Source organism: Cnephaeus nilssonii, assembly GCF_951640355.1.
Source record: "Cnephaeus nilssonii genome assembly, chromosome: 12".
Classification (NCBI taxonomy): Eukaryota; Metazoa; Chordata; class Mammalia; order Chiroptera; family Vespertilionidae; genus Cnephaeus; species Cnephaeus nilssonii.
The window spans coordinates 47,776,959-47,799,033 of record NC_137083.1 but is presented as its reverse complement, the minus strand read 5'-3'; the positions used below and the strand labels follow the sequence as shown (position 1 = coordinate 47,799,033).

The 22,075-nt window shown below is 40.8% G+C and overlaps 1 protein-coding gene and 1 pseudogene across 2 annotated transcripts in view; one reads left to right on the top strand and one right to left on the bottom strand.

Annotated features, from left to right (window-relative positions):
• The window catches only part of CNTNAP2 (contactin associated protein 2), a 1,845,950-nt gene that overhangs the window by 1,599,186 nt on the left and 224,689 nt on the right, over positions 1-22,075 (top strand). The window lies entirely within an intron of this gene.
• Positions 8,938-9,762, bottom strand: LOC307108672 (phospholipid scramblase 3-like; annotated as a pseudogene). Its single transcript has one exon. The product of its transcript is annotated as a phospholipid scramblase 3-like (transcript).

Genomic DNA, 22,075 nt, shown 5'->3' with positions numbered 1-22,075 from the left:
TTATGGTGAAGGAAGCTGAGATTTATAGCCATAAGGTTGTATCTTATAGATATAAAAACCCCTGATAATCTAACTATACTGCACCATACTCTGTCACAGACTATCAGAAGGATAATGGCTTAGCCTATTTACTTAGGCTTCTGCAACATCTTACTAATTAGGAGGTCACCAGGAATGTCCCCTCTACCTTCTGGACAGCAATGTCCCCTTGTTCTGTAACTACCATAGTAAGATGTAACCATAGAGTAATATGACTGATTTTTGTAAGTTTAAAGAATCAAGAAGTAGTCTCTAAATTAGATGTTAGTTTGGTAAGTAAAGTCAGTTAATTTTCCCCTTAAGAGCATGTTATTATATTACATAAATATTAACTCAGTACCTTCTAGTGCATCAAGATAATTTATTAGGTTTTATGAATGGTATGGGTTATATAAGATATGCTCTCTCCTAGTCAGGACAAAGGAAGGTTGTGAGTTAAGCACTTGTGTGTTAAATAATATATCAGAATAGTATGTTGAATAAAGAGGAATTGTACAATTCCAATAATACTTCCTTTAAGAAATTCTGATGAAAGCATCCTTGTACACTGGCATGATCTTTGAAGACAATGTAGAAGATGTGAGGCTTAATTTGGAAGGAGAGAAACATCAGAAAGATATTTAAGAGACAGTAAAGAGATGAACCTGATTGAACCAAAAGATTCATGTTGTGGAAAATGGTAAATGATTGTAGAAGCTGGTTGAGAAGAAATTTTCTCATGTATCTCCGGATTTGCTTCTTCTAATTAGAAATTTTCTCAATTTCTATCTGTTGAACTTATTCACTTATTATGTTTTATTACCATGGGCATATCCAGAATTATACCTGATTCCCAGCTCTCTAGTTGCAACCATCCCTTTCTCTCCTCCAGAAAGCATGTTGCATAGATGAGTAAGAAAGAACAGTGACACTATGATAGAGATAACTGCTCTGATTTATTAAAGTTGATAAATGGATGCCTTAATACTCATTAGTAATCAATGTCTTGTGAATCATATCACCACCAAGCAAGCCAACATATCACTTCACCAGACCCCTGAGCCAGGAGAGCCAGGAAGCATAAGGCTAGTTAGGAGGAGGGGCGAGGGGCCATAGTGGCCACAGTGGACTAGAAAGAAAATAAAGTGATTCAAGAAATATTTTAAAGGAAGAAGAAATTTCAACAAATATTCATTGAGTAACTAGCATGTTTATGAAACCATAATAAACACTACAGGGACTGCATAGAAGGGGAAGTAAAATAATCACACAATAAAAAATAGCAGTAATGCAGGCCCAGCCATATCAAATAGCCCAGCAGATAAACAGTTCACATGTTATAGGATTCAGAAATGAGATGATCCAGTTTCTCACAAAGTAGGTAAAATATGTTTAATACTGTTGTACTCATGAAATATTAACCATAAAAATAATAATTTTTTCATTATTTTAAATTTTATTGAGGTGACATTAGTCTACATGAACATATAGGTTACATGTGTGGATTACTAATTCACAAAATCTGTATATAGTACCATGTGCCCACCACCCAAAGTCAAATCTTCTCCCGTCGCCTCATATTAGGACCCCTTTCTCCCCCTATTCCCCTCCCTCTGGCAACCACCACACTGCTGTTTGTGTACATAAGTTTCAATTTTATATTCCACATATGAGGTAAATCATATAGTTCTTAGCTTTTTCTGTTTGACTTATTTCACTTCGCATAATGTTCTGAAGGTCCATCCATGTTGTTGTAAATGACGCTATTTCATCCTTTCTTATGGCCTGTAGTACTCCATTGTGTATATATACCACATCTTCTTTATCTAGTCCTCTATCATAGGGCACTTTGGCTGTTTCCAACTCTTGGCTACCGTGACTAATGTTGCAATGAACATAGGGGTGTATATACCTGAAAAACTCGAAATCATTTATAAAAATAATAATTTTATGAATAACAATGATATACTGTTGGAAATAGTTTATATGTAAAAATATATAAGTAATTATGCAATAAATTGTGATCAAAATAGATATATTAGTGGGCAGGATACTCTCTCCTTTAATACTGTGATTCATTATTAGTATTAAACATAGTGCCTGATTTTTAATTAACCAAAGGACATGCAAAATCTGTATTACCACTGACCATTTGTAGTACTACACATGGTATTATATATAAAACAATATACTATACATCTAATTATAGTCAATAGGCAATTTACAGGCTATAATACCTTTATCTTATAACATTTGCCTTGGTATAGTTTGATATACTATTCTAATTTCCCTTTCAACACTGTTTTACCCTCAGACATCCTAAGCTCTTGACATAGTTCTTTCTATCTGGTTTCCTAGTTGGACTTGCCACTGTTCCTCTCTGTCCACCTGGCATCCAAGCTAGTTCAGGTCGTTCCCATTATTGCCTGGAATTCCAGTTCTTAAACCTCTGCACAATTTAATCTCTAGAGGCCATGCAGTCCAAGAACCAATTCCAGTAACAAAACTTCTTCTGACTCCTGTTTCAAATGCTCTTCCTCGCCTTCCTTCTCCCTTACTGATTTATTTTGTTTGTTAGGGACCAGTGGATGGCTGTCCGCTGGACAGCTTTCAGGACCAACCTGTGTTTTTCTTTTCTGATTTTCCAATTTAGATTTATGCTTATGAAACATTGCATTTAAGTATGATTCTTCTTATCTTGGCCAACCTGAGTGCAGTAAAAGGGGCTATTTCATATTTCATCACATACTTTAACATTAATAAATTTGAATTAGTATTTATAAATTTGAATCAAAATTTAGAAAATACTTATTCTAATTATATAATTTATCTGGAGTAATTTTATACTTTGTATTAATATAAATCATCAGCTTCTTTTTCAACTTGTAATTTCCAAATATAGAAGAAGATTATTTGACTTTGGATGGTGGGCAGACAATTTACACTTGAAACCTATATAATTTTATTAACCAACATCACCTCTTTAAGTTTTATTTTTTAAAAAGAAGATTAGCCCTGATATGTTTGGCTCAGTGGATAGAGCTTGGGCCTGCAGACTGAAAGGTCCCAGGTTCGATTCCGGTCAAGGGCATGTACTTTGGTTGTGGGCACGTCCCCAGTAGGGGGTGTGCAGGAGGCAGCTGATCGATGTTTCTCTCTCATCGATGTTTCTAACTCTATCCCTCTCCCTTCCTCTCTGTAAAAAATCAATAAAATATATTTAAAATATCCTATCTAATAATAGACAAATATGCAAATTGACCATACCTCTGACACACCCACAAGCCATGCCCACAAGCCACGCCCACCATCCAATCAGAGCGAGTATGCAAATTAACCCAAACCAAGATGGCTACAGCCACAGAGAGCAAGGTTTCCTAGGTAACAGCGGAAGCCAAGCTTTCCACCTGCATTGCCAGGCCTAAGCCTCCACTCAAGCTACAAAGTTTCAATTATAGAAGGTAAACAAATTCAAACAAATGGCGGCAGAATGGAGCTTGAGAGAGCAGGCCAGGGTTGCCAGCGGCAACAGGGGAAGCAAAGCTTTCCGCACACCCTGGCCGGGCCCACTCGCTTAAGGCAACAAAGTTTCAATTATAACCCCAACACAAATGGCTGCCAGCCTCGGAGGGAGCCCCCGGCTTGGCTCCGCTCCAGGCTACAAAGTTTCAATTGTAGAAGGAAAATAAATTCCAGATACCAGGGCCTCCACTTGGGTTGCCAGGGGGCATAGCCGGCCTGCAAACCACCACAGGCCCCTCGCTCAGGCCGCCCCACACCCCAAGGGCACCCCCACCTGATCCGGGACGCCCTTCAGGGCAAACCAGCTGGCCCCCATCCGTGCACCAGGCCTCTATCCTATCTAATAAAAGAGTAATATGCAGATTGATCATCACTGCAACACACAATATAGCTGCCCCCATGTGGTCAAAGATCCTGTCCCCATGTGGACACAAGATGGCCACCACAAGATCGCCAGCAGGAGAGGGCAGTTGGGAGGCACCCGGCCTGCAAGGGAGGGCAGTTGAGAGGGACCAAGCCTGCAAGGGAGGGCAGTTGGAGGTGATCAACCCTGCAGGAGAGGGCAGTTAGGGGTGACCAGGCTGGCAGAGGAGGGAAGTTGGGGGCAAACAGGCTGACAGCAGAGTGGTTAGGGGGTGATCAGGCTGGCAAGCAGAAGCAGTTAGGGGCAATCAGGAAGGCAGGCAGGCATGCAGTTGGGAGCCAGCAGTCCTGGATTGTGAGAGGGATGTCTGACTGCCCGTTTAGGGATCCAACTGCCCACCGGGATCGAGCCTAAACGGGCAGTCGGACATCCCTCGAGGGGTCCCATATTGGAGAGGGTACAGGCTGGGCTGAGGGACAACCCCCCTCCGTGCACGAATTTCGTGCACCGGGCCTCTAGTATATATATATATTTAAAAAAGAAAGAGTATTGTTTGTTTTTACATTTGTGAAACTGAATTGTCTATTCTAAAATAATATGTAGTGGTTTTCATCTTGGGAGTATAAGAGCCTTTACAAAATAATTTTGCTAATCTTCACAGTACAAGTAGTGTACAAGTGCCAATACAAGTATAATACAAGTGTCCAAGGACAAAACAAGTAGTTTAGTACCAATTCTTTATCCAGAATAGCTGTTAACCATGGCACTTGGTGAATTGGAAATAGACCTAAATGATGCTTTTCCTTGGGCCTCACATTACCTCCATGAAACCAGACTGTCTCTCTCACATTCTCCTCTTCTTCTGATTCTTCAGTTCATGTAACGTGATAACTGTTCTCCATTGCTCATACATTTGATTCTCATTGTTCGCAGGAGTTATGTTTTATAGTTACTGCAAACACTGAATTAGTGAATACTGAACCATTGCTCCTAGTAGAATTACAGGTCCCTATGACCCTCTATCCCAATGTTTTTATCAATTCATACACACATTGTTTTATGAGTACTTCTGTTTTAAGGCACTTTATTTATCTTTATTCATCAACATCAAACTCATGGCCAGTAGTCTCATTCATGCCTGAATGAAACACATGTATTTTCTCTTGCACTTAGGAACAATAAAGAGAGCCCAGCACTATGCATGTGGGCCATTTAAACAGCAACAAAAATGTAAAACGTGACACTAAGTAGACTGTGAAAAGGATATTTGTTTGTGGTATGAGATGTGAAGCAAGAAGGCAGAGCATTGCCTTGTTCAGCCTCTAGGAATGAGCACATTCACACCATGCACATGTCCATGAACAATCAGCAACACTGTGCACTGATTTGAGGGTTACCAATAAATTTTAGCAAGTAGGCAAATTTGCATATGGAATCCACTAATAATGAAGAGCTACTATATCATCTTTTAAACAAAAGTAAAAGCCACAATTCAACTTGGGATTTGCAGTATAAAGCAGTGGATACTTAGTGAGTGCCTGCTATGAGCTGGGTGCCCTACATTTAATAACATATTGACCAGGGACCTGGAGAGTGTGCTTTGAAGTGACTTGCCTTCACTCAGGACAAACATCATTTCTGTATGAAGTTGGCCTGCGTTCTTTTCTTGATATGTGACCAACTTAGAGTGTATAACACTCGGCAGCAAACATAAACAAAATTGAGAGCATTTATGTCTGGCAGAATTTAGTTGTTAAATAGCTGTTCAGTAGACGCACAGTATGTTTTCATTGTCTAGTTATGTGTTTTTTTAGGATTGCCATTGAAATGAAAGTACAGACTTTGCACTAGCTAATGTTAAAGTGAAATACAAAGCTATCATAATTAAACCAGTACATAACTAGTGCAAGAAAAGACAGACGGGTCACTGATTAGAATGTCAAAATACTATTTGCATAAGAATTCATATATACTAAAGCTGGCCATTGAAATTAATGGGAAAAGAAGACAAATCATGCTAAGAAAATTATATGACTATTGTTTTTGAAAAATTAAGTTTCTACCTCACATTATATGCTAAAATAAATTCCAAGGAATTAAAGAATTCAAAAAATCACAGTGGTTGGGCGTCAGCCTATGAACCAGGAGGTCACAGTTCGATTCCTATTCAGGGCACACACCTGGATTGCGGGCTGGATCCCCAGAGGAGGGCATGCAGGAGGCAGCCGATTGATGATTCTCTCTCATCTTTGATGTTTCTATCTCTCTCTCTCCTTCTCCCTTCCTCTATGAAATCAATTAAAAAATATATATTTTTAAAAGTGATACTAAAAAAGTAGTGTTTTTCTAATCTGTAAATGAAAAATCCCTTATACACATAAAGACAATTTGATAGATATGACTATATAACAATTAAAATTTCATGCAAGTAAAAAGATCAGCAAATTAATACAAAAGAACAAACTGAAAAAAAATCTGTTGCCATAGAAGTCATATATGCAATATATTTTTAAAACTTTTAAAAATCAACAAAAAAAGTAAAAGATAATGAATGACCAGGTTATAAAGGAAGAACCAGAATTGTTCAATATATAAAAATAATTAAAGTTATTTCCAATCTAAGAAATACAAACAAAAATAAGAATATTTTATCATATCTTAAATTGGTAACTTTTTTTTGTTTAGTGAGAGGACATTTTTTATAAGCAATTTTGTAAAATAGATCACTATTTTTAACATCTTTATAGTACTTGAACAGAGATATTTTTACTTCTAAAATCATATCCCAGGGAAAGAATTATAAACAAGTTTTTTATAGATTGTTCATCTAAAACTTACATGTAATTGTGAAAAATGATTCAACATCTGTCCCCCCGAAAATAAAAAATAATTAAATACATTTAAGTCCAGACGTGTAAAGGTATTTCCTTAAAATGAATCTCCTAAAAATATTTTTGAAGACTAAATATTTACATGGATACATGATAATAGCATAGTTTTAATAAATCATCATAGCAGAAAACTGATACAATATTAGCCCAATATTTGTAAAAATACAAATTTACATGAAGCTGAGGAAAAATAATAAAAATGTTAATAGATTATTTCTTGTCAGTGAGTATAGGAGAAATATATATTTTCTTTATAGCTTTCTGTATTCTAAATATAACAAAATATACATTATTCATATACTTTAAAATGTGTATCTTAACTATCCCTTTTCATTTAATTTGAAATTTGGCCTTGTTTAAATCACCCCCACACTCTGTGACCAAGTTTCTCAAAATGGTCACACTGAATATTTAACATTCTTTATGTTAATATAATCTTAAATTTTTTCTACTAATAGTGTGTATTTTTAAATATTGGCTTATCTCAGTTATGGCTGGGCCTATTCAAACCCAAAATTTCTGCCAGTTTTATAAAAAGTAGAACTCATTATCTGCATTTTTATTTGTAGGATAAACAAATGTTCTGACTGCACTTCATCTGCTTTAGCTAAAGATACGTGACAGAAAAGGGGCCTGATTAAATGACCAATAAATGCAGGAGAAACTCTGGGATGTTTTTGTTTTTATTATTACTTTTTATAACCATTCTGCTTGTGAATTATTTATAACTAGAGGCCTGGTGCACAGATTCGTGCACCAGTGGGGTCCCTCAGCATGGCCTGTGCCCTCTCACAATCCAGGACCCATCAGGGGATGTCGGACTGCCAGTTTCGGCCTGATCCCTGCAGGCCAGGCTGAGGAACCCCACCGGTGCACAAATCCATGCAACGGGCCTCTAGTATGCATATAAGATCTTTGGTTAATCTCTTCCCACCCTCTCACCTCCCTTCTTCCCTTTGAGATTCATCAGTCTGTTCCATGTTTCCATGCTTTGCATTGAGCATCTGCCCCCTGGTGGTCAGTGCATGTCATAGCTACTGGTCAAACAATCAGATGGTCACTTAGGCTTTTATGTATATAGACTAGAGGCCCAGTGCACAATTAGTGCACTGGGGAGGCAGTCCCTCAGCCCAGCCTGCACCCTCTCGCAGTCCGGGACCCCTCAGAGGATGTCCACCTACTGGCTTAGACCCATTCCCCAGGGGAACGGGCCTAAGGCTACAGTTGGAAATCCCTCTTGCAGTCCAGAACCCCATGTTCCTTACCACCTGCCTGCTCACTGGTCCTTACCACTACTGAGAAACTTGGACTCCTTCCTCTTGCAGTCACACAACTGTCACACGCCAGGCAGTCACTCAGAAATATTTGGCATCGACCAACTTATGGAATTCTCTCTTCTCTCCTTTCTTCTGAGCTGGACTCCAGACGTTGACTGCGGCATTCTCTTGGTCATCGTTTTTTTGTTTGTTTGTTTGTTTCCAAAACATTAAAAAGTTTATATGAATATAACATACAAAGATGCAGCCTCCTTTGTAGGAATAGGGCAGGAAGGGGTGGTTAAGTAGGCACACGGAGCTGCAGCAAGCACCAGCTGTGGGGAGGGCCAAGGGGGAGAAGAGGTTGGCACTGGGGCCAAGGCCCTAGAACCATTGCTGAGGAACTAGGGATCCCCTCTGAGTGCCACGTTCTGAGGCTGAACTAATTGGTCAAGCTGAAGCAGAGGTGGGTGACCATATCAGCCATTTTTGGTGCTGTTTACTCTTTCCCACCCCAGCTCTGTTGTAAAACCCCAGAGCCCTGGATTCCAAAGGCCCCATCCAGATCAGAGGCCCTGGAAGGGGGTGAGAGGAAGTGAGTAGGGCAAGTTTGAAAGCCGATATGCCTGTGTGCTGAAGGATGGCTGGAAACAGTGGTGAGAGTAGCAGGGGAAGGGATGTCATACACACCCTTCTGTGGGGGCCACAGGTGGAGGCCAGGGGAGTAGGGTAGGGATGGGGCACCATGGCCCCAGCCTCTTAGGCATCTCTGTCTGTCCTCTGCATGTACATGGAGAAAAGGGCTGCCTCTGAGGAGGGGCCAGGCCAGGCCAGGTGACCATCTTGAGTTCTGGCTGAGGTGATGGTCCTCACCCTGAGATGCCATCTAACTGGTGATGGCAGAAGGCCCAGTGCCTCCTCACTTCTAGAAGAACATGTGGTCAATGAGGAATGTGGCTTCACTCTCATGTCCAGATCCAGCAGGAACTGCAAGCCAAAGTCATCTGCATCCATGAGGGGCTCTAGGAGCAGCCCTCCTCCCACGCCCCCCCCCAACACACACACACACACTACTTGCTGGTGTGGCCCACACTGTGGGACTCATCCGGAGTCTTCACCTCAAAGGTGGTGTCTGTGCCACAGCCACAGGTGCAGGGCCCCACCACTCGCAGGATCGTATGGTGATCGGCATCTTGAATGGAGAACTTGGGAGGGAGGGATGCCAGGTCTGCAGCACATGGCCAATGGTGGTGTCTGGTGGCAAGTGTACTTCCATCTCTTGGTTCCCAAAGTTCACCAGACAGACATGAAGGGGCCAGCAGGCCCCACAGCACAGATGTGTACAGCAGATGCTCTCACCTGACCCAGGGCCTTCCAGCCCCTGAGCGCAATTCATACCGGTTACTTGTCTCCCAGCCTAGGAGCGTTTCCACTCGTGCAGCCCTCTGGTGAATCAGGATCTGATCAGTCAGCACCAAGAATTCGAGGCCAGAAGGCACCCTGGGCAGTGGCAAGAGGGGAGCAGCAGGCCCCAGGGCACTGGGGCCGGTCGGGCGGAAGAGAGCGAAGCTGGGCACAGAGGCAGACACATGGGCAGGCACTGGCGCCAGTCCGGGCCCAGGATGCTGCACCTGCTCCGGTAGCCAGCGGTCACAGGGTAAGGAGGAAGGAGCAAAGGGGTGTAGCCTGTGGGGGGCAAGTATTCTGCCATAGGAAAGGGATGAGGGTTCGTGGGTTGTCGCTATCACCAGAAGCTTAGTTCTAGAAGTGGAGGCAAGCTCTGAGACAGCCTGACAAACAAAGAGAAACCGGCAAACACGGAGAGGCGGCTGAGCCAGGCCTGCCCAGGGTCTCTCAGGCAGCACCTCTGACTCGGGGAGAAACCGAAAGTGTCAGTGGGCAGGGCAAAATACCTGGGAACCTGGATTCCCTCTGGGGTTTGCAAAACCTACCCCTCCCTTTTTCTCCCATTCTCTGAGGAGGCAGCTGTTGGCAGACAGCAGGAGGGATGGATCCACGATCAGACCGATGGCCCGACCTCCAGGGAGGTTTCCTGACCCCTCTGCGTCCCCCGCTCACCTGAAGCCCCTAAAATAGTCGGGGTGCCCAGCATTCGGAGGATCCGGAGAGCTCATGGAGGCAGGCCCTTGGTCAGCAGTTTTGTTTTGTTTTTACTACATTTCTTTCGTGTGCAGTGATCACACTTCATCTGGAGCAGGGTGGGCGGGAGCCTGGCTTGAGTGACCTGTTGGAAGCATGGGAGAGCAGTCACCGTGTCGCCCCTGGTGCTGCTGGCGGTATCCTTTCTTCCTTGTGGAGCATGTAGAGAGGGGAAGCGGCCGCAGTGACCGAGGCCAAGTTCCAGGAGGCCAGCAGCGCTGTCGGGATCATGCCGGAAGCGCTGGTCCCTTGGTGCCTGGCCTGTCCTCTTGAGATTGAACCCCAAGGACTACTAAGGGAGCCAGTCCCCAGTTCTGCCCCGCCTCTGCCACTGATTGATTGGAGTCTGAGGGCTGGGAGGAGGGACCAAGAGGTCTGCCTTTCAGCTGCTCGCCAGTCACGCCAGTCACGGCTAACACTGATTGATCAGCTCCCTAGCCTTGTGTTTGGGAGCCTTCAGTGGTTTTGGATGTTATGGACCCTGGGTTTTTATATATTAGGATAGTGCTGTAAAGACTGTTTGGAATCAAGGCTCAGGTCTTGCTTCCAAAGGAAGTGTTTCGTTTTTATCATTCCAAATGTTATGACTATGTTAGGATTATAGGATGAAAGATAAATGTTATGGATTTGTCAGGTAATTATGGGAACAATTATGAATTTTCTTTAAAAATGGTGTAAGGCTAAAATATGTAGGCACTGCACATGTTGTCCTCTTGCTGCCCTGTTGTGTGTCATTGCACCAGGAAGGGCTGAGCCAAGAGGCAGGAGGGCTGGGCGGGAGTCTTCAGTTTCTCCTATTAGTGCTGGAACTGTGGACAGTTTCTCTGAGACAGAGCCTACTTGTCAGTGAAACAAAAGTCAGCAGACATGTATCTAGTAATCACAGAACAGGCCATGACTGCCTCTGCTTAAAGAATTCATCAAGACTTCTCTCACTGGCCTTTTTTTATGAAACTGGATAATTAAGAAACTAGAATTTTATTCTAAGAAGGAAACTGGAGTGCCAGGCATTTTGAGTTGCTGATAGATGATGTGCATGGAAGCTTTAGCAAACACTGGGAAAATTTTGAAAAATGGGTGTGCATTCCCTAACTACAACTTTTCTAGAGTAGAGAGACCAACCCTCTTCCTTTAGGAAATGGCCATGGATCCACTCCAGGATATATCCACATGGTCACAAAGCTCTGTACTTCTGTGCTGATCATACTCTTGAGAAAGCTTTCAAAAGTAGATCCCACAAATTGCAAAGCATGGACAGAAATAAACAATATCAATAAACTCTCAAGTAATCTGTGGTTTTGAGCCATCTAGAGTCCTGGTAAGCCTGCCAAGGTGTGTCAAGTGCTAAATGTGATCCCAAGTAAATAAATGAATGGACATCTATTATGGCCTTGCTGGAGCTAAAGCACCTGGATGTTGTAAGTTATCTGACAAAGGTAATTTTTTGAAATTTTAATATTCATTTAAATATTCTTTTGAAGCCACTTTAATCCTCCCCAATAGCTTCTAGAAAGTTATCATCCTATTTCCTAAGGCAGGAGGCTATGCGTCCATGCCATCTAAAGGAGAGATCACATCCTGGTCGGGTAGCTCAGTTGTAAGAGTGTCATTCCTATGCTCCAAGGTTTTGGGTTCAATCCCTGGTCAGGACACCTACAAGAATAAACCAATGCCCTAACCCAGTGGTCGGCAAAAAGAGCCAAATATCAACAGTACAACGATTAAAATTTCTTTTGAGAGCCAAAAACCGACTTCTGCGCATGGGCCACGAAGTTTCAATCGCACTGTACATGCGCGCCTGCACGTGGTATTTTGTGGAAGAGCCACACTCAAGGGGCCAAAGAGCCGCATATGGCTCATGAGCCGCAGTTTGCTGACCACTGCCCTAACTGGTTTGGCTCAGCGGATAGAGCATCGGCCTGCGGATTCAAGGGTCCCAGGTTTGATTCCGGTCAAGGGCATATACCTTGGTTGTGGGCACATACCCAGTAGGGAGTGTGCAGGAGGCAGCTGATTGATGTTTCTCTCTCATCGATGTTTCTAACTCTCTATCCCTCTCCCTTCCTCTCTGTAGAAAATCAATAAAATATAAAAAAAATAATAAACCAGTGAATGCATAAATAAGTGGAACAACAAATCAATGTTTCTCTCTCAAAAAAAAGTCAATAATAATAGGTAAAAAACGTTTTAAAATAATAATAAAAATAAAGGTAGAGGTCATAACATGGTAGATAAAGCCAGATTTCCTGCATTAAGGTACAGTTCTGTCACTTAACCACATTTGTGACCTCCAGCAAGCTTTTTATTATACCCTTCAATGACCTCCTCTGGGAAGACAGTAATGATAGCACGTATCTTCCAAGATATCAGACACCTACTACAGTGCCAGGTGATACCTTAATGTCAGTAACATCTACTATTTTTATAAAAACAGTATAAATTATAATTCCATTTTACACCATTCAAAACTCTTTTCAATCTACAAAAGGACTGCTTTGGCCAAACTTTCCATTATTGCAGTTATTCTGTTGCAGTTAAACAAATGCATCTTTAAAGAGGAGTCCATGAGTGTCTTTACTCTTATCATCCCCATCACTGTCTTCCAAACAACAATGAGAAGCAGTTCCTCAGATTTAGGTCACCCTGTTTTCATAAAGTAGCCTTGATAACCCAGCTACAGCTAACTAAACCTGGGCTCGCGGGTCCATTTCTTAGGCTGCTCTGTGTGTTTTTGTCTTCACATGAGAATTCTGCCTAAAAGTAAGTTCTGTAATAACCCAACCCAACCCTTCCTCAGTGACTTCAGACAAAGACATGTAGCCTGGATAGCATTCTATGGTATATACAGTTCCCTTGCAAATGTTAGTAGACTCACAGGGAGAGAATGAGAGAACAGAATTGAGCTATCGTGGGGAATTTCTTCTGTCATTCCATTTGTGGGATTTTCCAACCATTTTGGTTTCCATAGGCTAGCTTGATATAGTTGGTTTCCGGTTTGTTTCTATCTAAAAGTCAAATATGTAGTAGCTTCATTTTGGAAATTCAAATATGTAGTAGCTTCATTTTTAAAATTATCATAAGATTCTTTGACCTCTCAATGTGCATTTCTCTTAGATCATAGCTTTGATGGCATTGATGTTGCATTTTTAACAGTAGAAACCTTTTACATATGCAGTAACACTTGGAGTGCTCTCCCCGAGTGGGGGCACACTCCCTGATATTCTAACGAAACCCAGAGTAGCTTATCTGCTAACCTGACTCAATGTTCTTCTGCAAGATGCCCCCTCCCCACCCCAAATGAAGATGAGACAGAGACAAGATCTGTGATTCTTCTCTTTGCCTCCCAGGGCGTAAGCTTTCTGCCAAGCTGAGTGTGGTTCTCATATTTTGTACAATGTGGGTCCTAAACAGAAAATAGCCTGCTACCCATCCAAAGATACAGTTTTGTGCCAAAGTTTGATTATTTGTGTTGGAGTTCTTGAGAGAAAATGGGATGTGGTGCTTTCAGGATGATTTAAGAGCTCTCCTATACAATTTTGTCTTTTTTCAATTTTCCAATTTTGCACCAACTTTATTTTTTTTAATAAATCTTTATTGTTCAGATTATTACAATTGTTCCTCATTCCCCCCCCCCATAGCTCCCCTCCACCCGGTTCCCACCTCACCCTCTGCCCTTACCTCCCCCCCCCACTGTCCTCATCCATAGGTGTACAATTTTTGTCCAGTCTCTTCCCGCACCCCCCACAGAATTGCCAACTTTAGAACCTGTTCCTCATGTAAGCTGTGAATCCACTAGAATGAAAAGCTCAAGCTTTATAGCCATACTGCCCTGAGTTTGAATCCTGCTTGCATCTCTTGCCCATGTGGCTTTGGGAAAGTTGCTCAGCTTTTCTGGTTCTGCATTTTCTCCTCTGTGTGTGATTGCTGTGAGCATCACAGAGCTCTCAGCACAGTATCTCCTATGCAGTTAAGAGCCACTATGGTTGTTAACATTGTTGAGCAGTGAAGAGATTCACAGACCACAGGCATAAGCCCAGAGGCAGTATTATACAGAAGCAGATGCCATGAGGTGGTGAACTGGGGACATGATCAGTAGCTGAGAGCTGCTGGTTATTCCAGGTCTCCATGGGGACTAATTGTTCAGTCGTCAGCTTGTGGATATGCATGAACAGGAAACACACTACTCAAGAAAACTGACTTTTGACAATTCTGGTGTCAGAAGATCCTGACATGGCCTGGCTGGAGTGTCTGGGTTTGTTGAACATAGTCCTGTGCACTGAAAGGTTGACGGTTCCTCATCAGGGCACATGCCTGGGTTGTGGGTTTGATCCCCAGTTGAGGAGTATACCCTACCCACCCCCCCTCTTCTCTCTAAGCATGTCCTTGGGTGATGATTCAAAAAACAGATCATAACATTGTTGAGAGGACTCCAGGTAAAATAGCATGCCCCTTTAACCTGGAATATTATGAGATTTAAATATCTTTATGAACGTGAAGTGACTTGGAAATGATAGAGCCCCATATGAATGTAAGATTGTAGCCGACTATAAATATTAACATCATTTTAAGTTAGAGCTTAATGAAATAGAATTTGAAGAACAGAATAGAATTCAAAGGATCAACATAGTCAAATTTTCTTCCTTGAAAACAGATAAACCTCTAACATAGTTGGTTCAGGGAAAAGGAGATCAGCACAAATAAACAATACGGCAAATGAAAATGGGAAATAGTTATAGGCAGCAGACATATTAATGATAATAAAAGAATACCATGAACAAATATTTCTGATACATTTGGAAACAGACAAAATGAACAAATTTTTAGTATAGTTTATGTGTGTTAGAAAACTATTTCTGTCTTGGTTTTTGAAAGATATTTTCATTAGACATAGAATTCTAGGTTGATAATTTATTTTTTCCCTTTTTCTACTTTAAAAAAATGTTGCTCCACTGTTTTCTGGCTTGCATTGTTTCCTACAAGAGATTAGTTATAATTCATATCTTTGTTCCTTCCTGTGCAGTTGTATCCTTTGTCTATGTAAATTTCCTTTATAAATGTAGATTCCTTTAGGAAAGGGTAACTTCTGCTCTGACTTTAGGGCTTCTTCTGTGTTTGTAATTTCTCAAAATAACCCTATGAAAAAGAGGCCTATTTGGGGATGGCATATTCTGCTGCCCTTCGGCCACCTGAGGTCCAATGTCTGGAAACTGCGTTTCCCCCCATTTTTTAGTTGTTTCAGACAAAGTAAACCAGGTCCCTTTCTCTTCATCTTGGCTGAAAGCAGAAGTTTTTAAATTTTTCTATTTTAAAGTGTTGTCACCTAATTAAAATGTGAAGTTTTGTAAGGACTTAATAAGTGTATGCATATGCTCCGAAGGCTTTCCTGGGTATCAGTTTAGAACCTCAGTCTTAAGAGTTAACTTTGAACTAATACTCTTATTAGAGACAGGGAAGAAAAAGGTGATGTTTCTATGGTCTAAGAAATCCTAATAGGTGACTTCTGAAGAAGATGAGAAAGAAGGTATAATGGTTACAGAAAGATAAGTACCATGTGTTCTCACTTATATATGGAATCTAATGAACAAGATAAACTGACAGAATAAAAACAGAGGCATGAATACATGGAACAGATTGACAGCTATTGGAGGAGTGGAGGATTAGGGGACTGGATGAAAGAAGGTGAAGGGATTAACCAAAAAGCATATGCATAACACATAGACACAGACAAGAGTATGGTGATAGCCAGAGGGAAAGGGACATATGGGAGTATGTGGGGGTGGGCAAAAGCGGGGGGGAATGGGGATGGAAAGAGACTTTGCTTGGGGTGATGAGTGCACAGTGCAGTGTGCAGATGTTTTATTGAGTTGCACACCTGAAACTTATATGGTTTTGTGAACCAATGTCACCTCAATCAATTCGGTTTTTAAAAAGAGGCATAAGAAATCAAAAAGAGGAGGCAGAGGGGAAATGAGATGTCATCACTGAGGATAATTTCAACTCTGAAACTAAGCCTCCAAGAGAGAGCTCAGTGAAATTTGGAAGCCGAGAAAGTCCTTGCTCCAAAAATTAGACCCTAAGTGCTGTCTCTCTTACTATTGACAGCCACTATTCTAAGCCTTTTATATAAGGGCTTATTTAATTATCTGACAATTCCATGAAATTATTATCGTCCTTTAATCAAAAACCTTCAAGGTTGAAAGTCTTTCTGAAAGAAAGTTTTTATTGAGCCTACACTAGCCAGAAAAAAGGACCAGGTCCTGGGGCATGCAGCTTAAACCAGCTGCAGAGGGCTGGATGGAAAAGACAAACATGTCCACTGTCCTGGGATTAATGGGCACTTTTTTAAAAAATATATTTTATTGACTTTTACAGAGAGGAAGGGAGAGGGATAGAGAGTTAGAAACATCGATGAGAGAGAAACATCCATCAGCTGCCTCCTGCACACCCCCTACTGGGGATGTGCCCGCAACCAAGGTACATGCCCTTGACCAGAATCAAACCTGGGACCCTTCAGTCCGCAGGTCGACGCTCTATCCACTGAGCCAAACCGGTTAAGGCTAATGGGCACTTTTATGCAATGAGTTTGTAGAAGAAAGATGTACATGGTTGTGAAAAAAATTTACATTGGCTGGAGACAAAAGGGGCAGAGAAGGCAAAGGAGGGCTAGTTCTGGGACAGGTGCAGAGGTCGGAAGGAAGAAGGGTTTGCTGCTTCTGGATTAATTGTGGTCATGGCTCAGAAAGTTCATGTGTAAGCAAGAGGCAGTGGCATCTGGTCTGGTGGTCAGCTACCCAATTATGGAAACAGACACCTGGGAGTCAACTCAGAGTCTCAGTATACATTCAGGAATGTGAGCAGTCTTTTGCTGATTTTGGCCCACACCTATTAAACAATTAACCTTTCTTGTCTCTTCCTTCCACCTCTGGCCTGCTCTAACTTAATTTAAGACATCTCAGAATTTTTCTTCATCAGTACCCATTTTACAGACAAGAAAACAGGTTAAGCCAATGGCCCAAGATCCCATAGTTAGTAAATGGCATGGCTCAGATTTAAATCCAAGCTCCTTAACTACTACAGTATGCTCCTAAGCATATCAGTCTTATCACATTTCACTCTCTTGTAAATTCACAACATAATAAAAAGAGAATTTTAGATGCTGAGATAAAGTTTTTCATTTGAGTGACATCGAAAGAATATTTTACCCCAGACTCACTATACAAATCTTACCTGGTAGAGGCCAATTTATAGAGAAAACTTCATATTCCTGAGCAATACCAGATAAATAAATTAGGAATTATTTTTTAAATATTATTCAATAATCCTTTAATACCCCCAATGTGCTAAAAGGAAAGCATTTAAAAATCTTATTTTTTTTCAAAATTCTCCCCACAGTGACTAAAGTAGAATTTAAAAAGCCCTGTCTATTTCAAAAATAAAGTATCTTTTAGCAAAGTATCTGCTAGCTTCTCATGGATCAAATGTAGAACATCTCTTTTGATGACTTTTCACTGTTCCCCCAAACATATCCCAATTTTATGAGGCCAAGAGCAGATATCCCCTTGTCATATGTCATCGGGAGAATGTCACTTCTCCTTAGAATGTGGATGAAATATCTAGCATGCCACCATCGGAGGAAAACATCACGTCTTGCAGAAGTGAGGGCTATCTGTAAAAATCTTTCAAAGTTGAGGAATCCCAGTAAGGACAGCCTCGTAGGCAACATTGCCCTTCGCTATCATCAGCATCTCCCTTAAAAGGAAGATAGTAATACTGTTCACATCATTTCTGAAGGTATGAATTGTGGGTTTTGATTCTTTCCTTATAAATACTCACCTTGTGCAAACTCCTCTTTATTCTCTGCTGTCAGTAAGTTTTATAAATGATGCATACAAGTCTTTAATTCACCAGCCTGCTGGAGGCTTATTTATTTTTCGAAAAAGAGAAGCTGGAGAAGTCATTTGAAAATTCATGGGTGGCTCCCTCTCCAAGGTTGTGGTGTGCTCTTAGAAGAGCTGTAAAAACTTCTGAGAACAAACAGTTTTGCTTACTGGTTGTCTGAATAGCATATTAGCTAATCAAGTACACAATCATCTTTATTCACAAGGCAATAATGTGTTGCGTACCCACACACACACACAATTACCTATTCTCACAGCCAGCTTTGTAACTGTTTCTCAGGATTTCCTCATATCCTGCCTCCCACCTTCACCTCTGAGTACAGAAAATAATAAAAAAAAACACTTTAAATCTCCAAGTAAGGAACATCTTCCAAGAGTTAAGCTAAAGTCCATCATATCACCTTCCAAATTAATGCACATTTGAAATATCTCCAGAGCAAAGTTCGGCAAATGTTTGCTATAAAGGGCCAGATGTTACATATTTCAGGCTTTGAGGGCCATGTGGTCTCTGTGGGAACTACTCTACTCCACCATTATACTGGGAAAGCAGCAATAGACAATGTGTAAAAGGAAGGGTGTGGCTGTGTTTCAATAAAACTGTATTTATAGACACTGAAATTTGAATTTCATACAAATTTCACATCACCAAATAGTATTTTTTTTTTTCAACCACTTGAAAAGACAGAACCATCCATAGCCTGTGGGCCACGCAAAAGCAGGCACCAGGCTGCATTGGAGCCCAGGCCAAATTTGCCAACCCCTTCTCTCGAGGATTAACAGGGTGTCTGAAAGAGGGTTTCTCACCCTTAGTTAGCACTGTTGACACTTTGGGCCAGACTATGATGTGTTGTGAAGACTAGTACTCCCCTCCCCCAGTTGTAAAAACTATAATGTCTCCAGACATTGACAGCTGTCCCTTGGAAACAAAATTGACCCCGACTAGAATCAAGGATCAAAGGCACTGAAAACTTAGGATACACTACATGAAATGTGAGCTGAGGAGCTGTCCAGTACTGGGAGGCTTCAGGCTTCAACCCGAGAGAGATCCATGGAATTCTCATGCCTCCAAAGCAGAAAAGACAGTACTTGTACTCTTCCCGGTTAATGACCTCTGAGGAAACCCTGGACCTTAGGCCAGCCGTTATGGAACTTGGATGGAGGTGTTAGAGTACTGATGCAAAAATATATACTTTGGGCTTAGACATCAGTAGATGTTAGTATTCCCCGTCTCCCCCTGCTCCCCGCTTTATTTCTTTTTATATCATTTCCCATCCTTCTCTTCACCTCTCACAATCAAACCATATGATATGCACTTGCCTCCACACTACAAGTGTAACTCTGATATTTAGATTTTATTATGAACTGATTTCATCAATTTGACCAGAACACCGAGGTGGTAAGGTGGGAGCTACAGGATACATAGTTCCTATTAAACTAAGAACCTATATTAATTTCTATAAATCCTGGTCCTACATAAATCCCCTTCCTATTCAGACTTCCTTCAAATGTGCAGATGGTGAGAGGTGTATTCTTAGCTTCTTAGATGTTTAGGCCTAAGACATATATTAGGTGATTTTCTACAATGATGAAAGCAGAGAAACACTCTAATTTTCCTCTACTTTGTTTCACCTCCAGCTTTAAATTATCAGCATGAACCAACTTCTACTTCCCACTTCAGAATATAATTTTACCATTTTTTACAGTTCATCAAAGGAAGTTTTTCTGATTGCATTAAAAGTTCTTCTATAGAATACCAGATTATATATTCTAAAGAATATTTTCTCCTTTCATTCTTTACAGCCTCAGATATAACTTTTGATCTTCCCTGGGGCATATCATATCCAAATTTGAATATTTTTGTCTTAACTTTTTGTGAATTCCTCTAGATAATTATTTGATCTCAATATAAGAAAAAATGAATAATGTATCTTTTGCCTGAAATAGAGGAATTCTTGTGAGTGAAGGACACTATTGAAAAGTAAGGGCTGCCTTACTCAGTTCTGTCCACGAAAAGATAGTCCTCTAGGACACGTGTGTATGGGTCATTTTTAGATACACGTAGTTAAAAAATGGAATTCAGCAACAACAAAAAATTGTAACTTTTTAAGAGTCAGAACAATGCTTTGAATAGGAATCTGAGTTTTTACCTCTGACTGCTGTAATTGACTGAACCTCAGTTTTCTAATCCCCAAAACACATGGGTTGGACTATATAATTTTAAAATCCCTTGATTTTATGACCTGGCTATAGCTTGCAACAACAATCACACATCATTATATTTTAGAGCCATTCAAATATTAGTGCTGAAGTGGGATAAAATTCAGAACCAAATATTTGGAAAAGGTTGGTGATAAATTCAAAATAATATGTATGTCTCTAAATTTTTCCTATAGGAGTCTTTATAGGTATTTATTTGCAAAATGTGGGCCATAAGAATGAATGTAAATGATAAACCACATAGTGTGATGTAATGAAAGATTTGGGTTATTATAGAAAACCTAGAATGAGTTAAAGGTTAAAGAGCAAATTCTAAGTTAACAGTTCAGATACAAAAGTGACATATACTCTCATAGTGTAGATCATTAGTTCTCACCTGGAGGATTATTCCCCCCTACACACCCAGGGGACATTAAGGAATAACCGGAGGCGTTTTTGCTTGTCACTCTGGGGTAATAGGGGATGGGTGTGTTAATGGTATCTAGTGGGCAGAAGCCTGGATGCTGCTAAACATCTAAAATGAGTAGGGCAGGGCCACCGCAAAGAAGTAATTGGCCCCAAGTGTCAACAATGCCGAAGTTGAGTAACCCTGGTGTGGACCTATTACAGTGCTGATTTCTAAGTCAATTCCATATCTCTCCTCTTCCTTTGCACCCTCACAGGAGCCTTAGCCTCCTACCAATTAGCAAATGTAGTAAATGTTAGTAGTGTATTTGAAACAAGGTTTCTTGGCATAGGTCTACCTATGTATACACAGTTTTGCCAACACAAAGTATATGCATAGGATAAACTAGGTTGAACAGAGCCATCTAAGACATATGTCTGATTTTCTCCAAGCATTAGAATATTGCAACTCATACCAATAACAGGAAAGTTCTAATTTATATTTAGTTAAAGAAACTTCTGAGTCTGACTGTTTCTATCTGTGGCTGTAAAGCTACCATTTAGTCTCTGTGGGTGATTCTTCCTGGCCTCTTTTTCTTCACCCACATGTTCTGTTTTGCTGCATGAAGACAGCATCCACAGAACATGAATGTTAGCTCAACCAGTTTTGAGAAGTATTGGGCAAACTCAAATTAACACATTCAGAATGCCGCATTAGAATCTCTCACAGGCCAAATTTGTGTGTGTTTATATAAAATTTTCTTTCCTTCAGATGTAAAGCTACATACCCAAAACTAAATAGAGATCCCACAGTTACACATTTTGCCTGAATTATCCCATCAATAACAGTATCAACTGACTAATTGCATCTCATTGGATTGGCCTAAAATAGAAAATGCCTTATCCAAGTATTTTAGTTTGTGTTACATACCATACAAGGTCCCAATTAGTTGATATGCACTGGGTTTTATGTTAAAATAAAACTCAAGATAATTTATTCTAATCCCATATTTCCCAAAAGTTTTATTGCCAAAATAAAAGATTTCTCATACAAAACCTGGGATTATACCCACAGAGTTAGTATAGTTAGATTCAATTACAACATACCTTAATATATAGTTTCAGACATACAAAAGATCCAACAATGGACCTAAAGGAGAGAGAGAGAGAGAGAGAGAGAGAGAGAGAGAGAGAGAGAGAGAAGATTTCTAAAGTTAGGATTTAAAACTATAAATTTTATCAACATTATAGGGACCCCCAGTTTCAGTATCTGCACTTTGAGAATTTCTCACAGTGTATTTGTGATCCTGCGCACCAGTATTCTGGTTTTCCTCCTTTAGAGCACCTGGTTGGGTTGCATTTCCC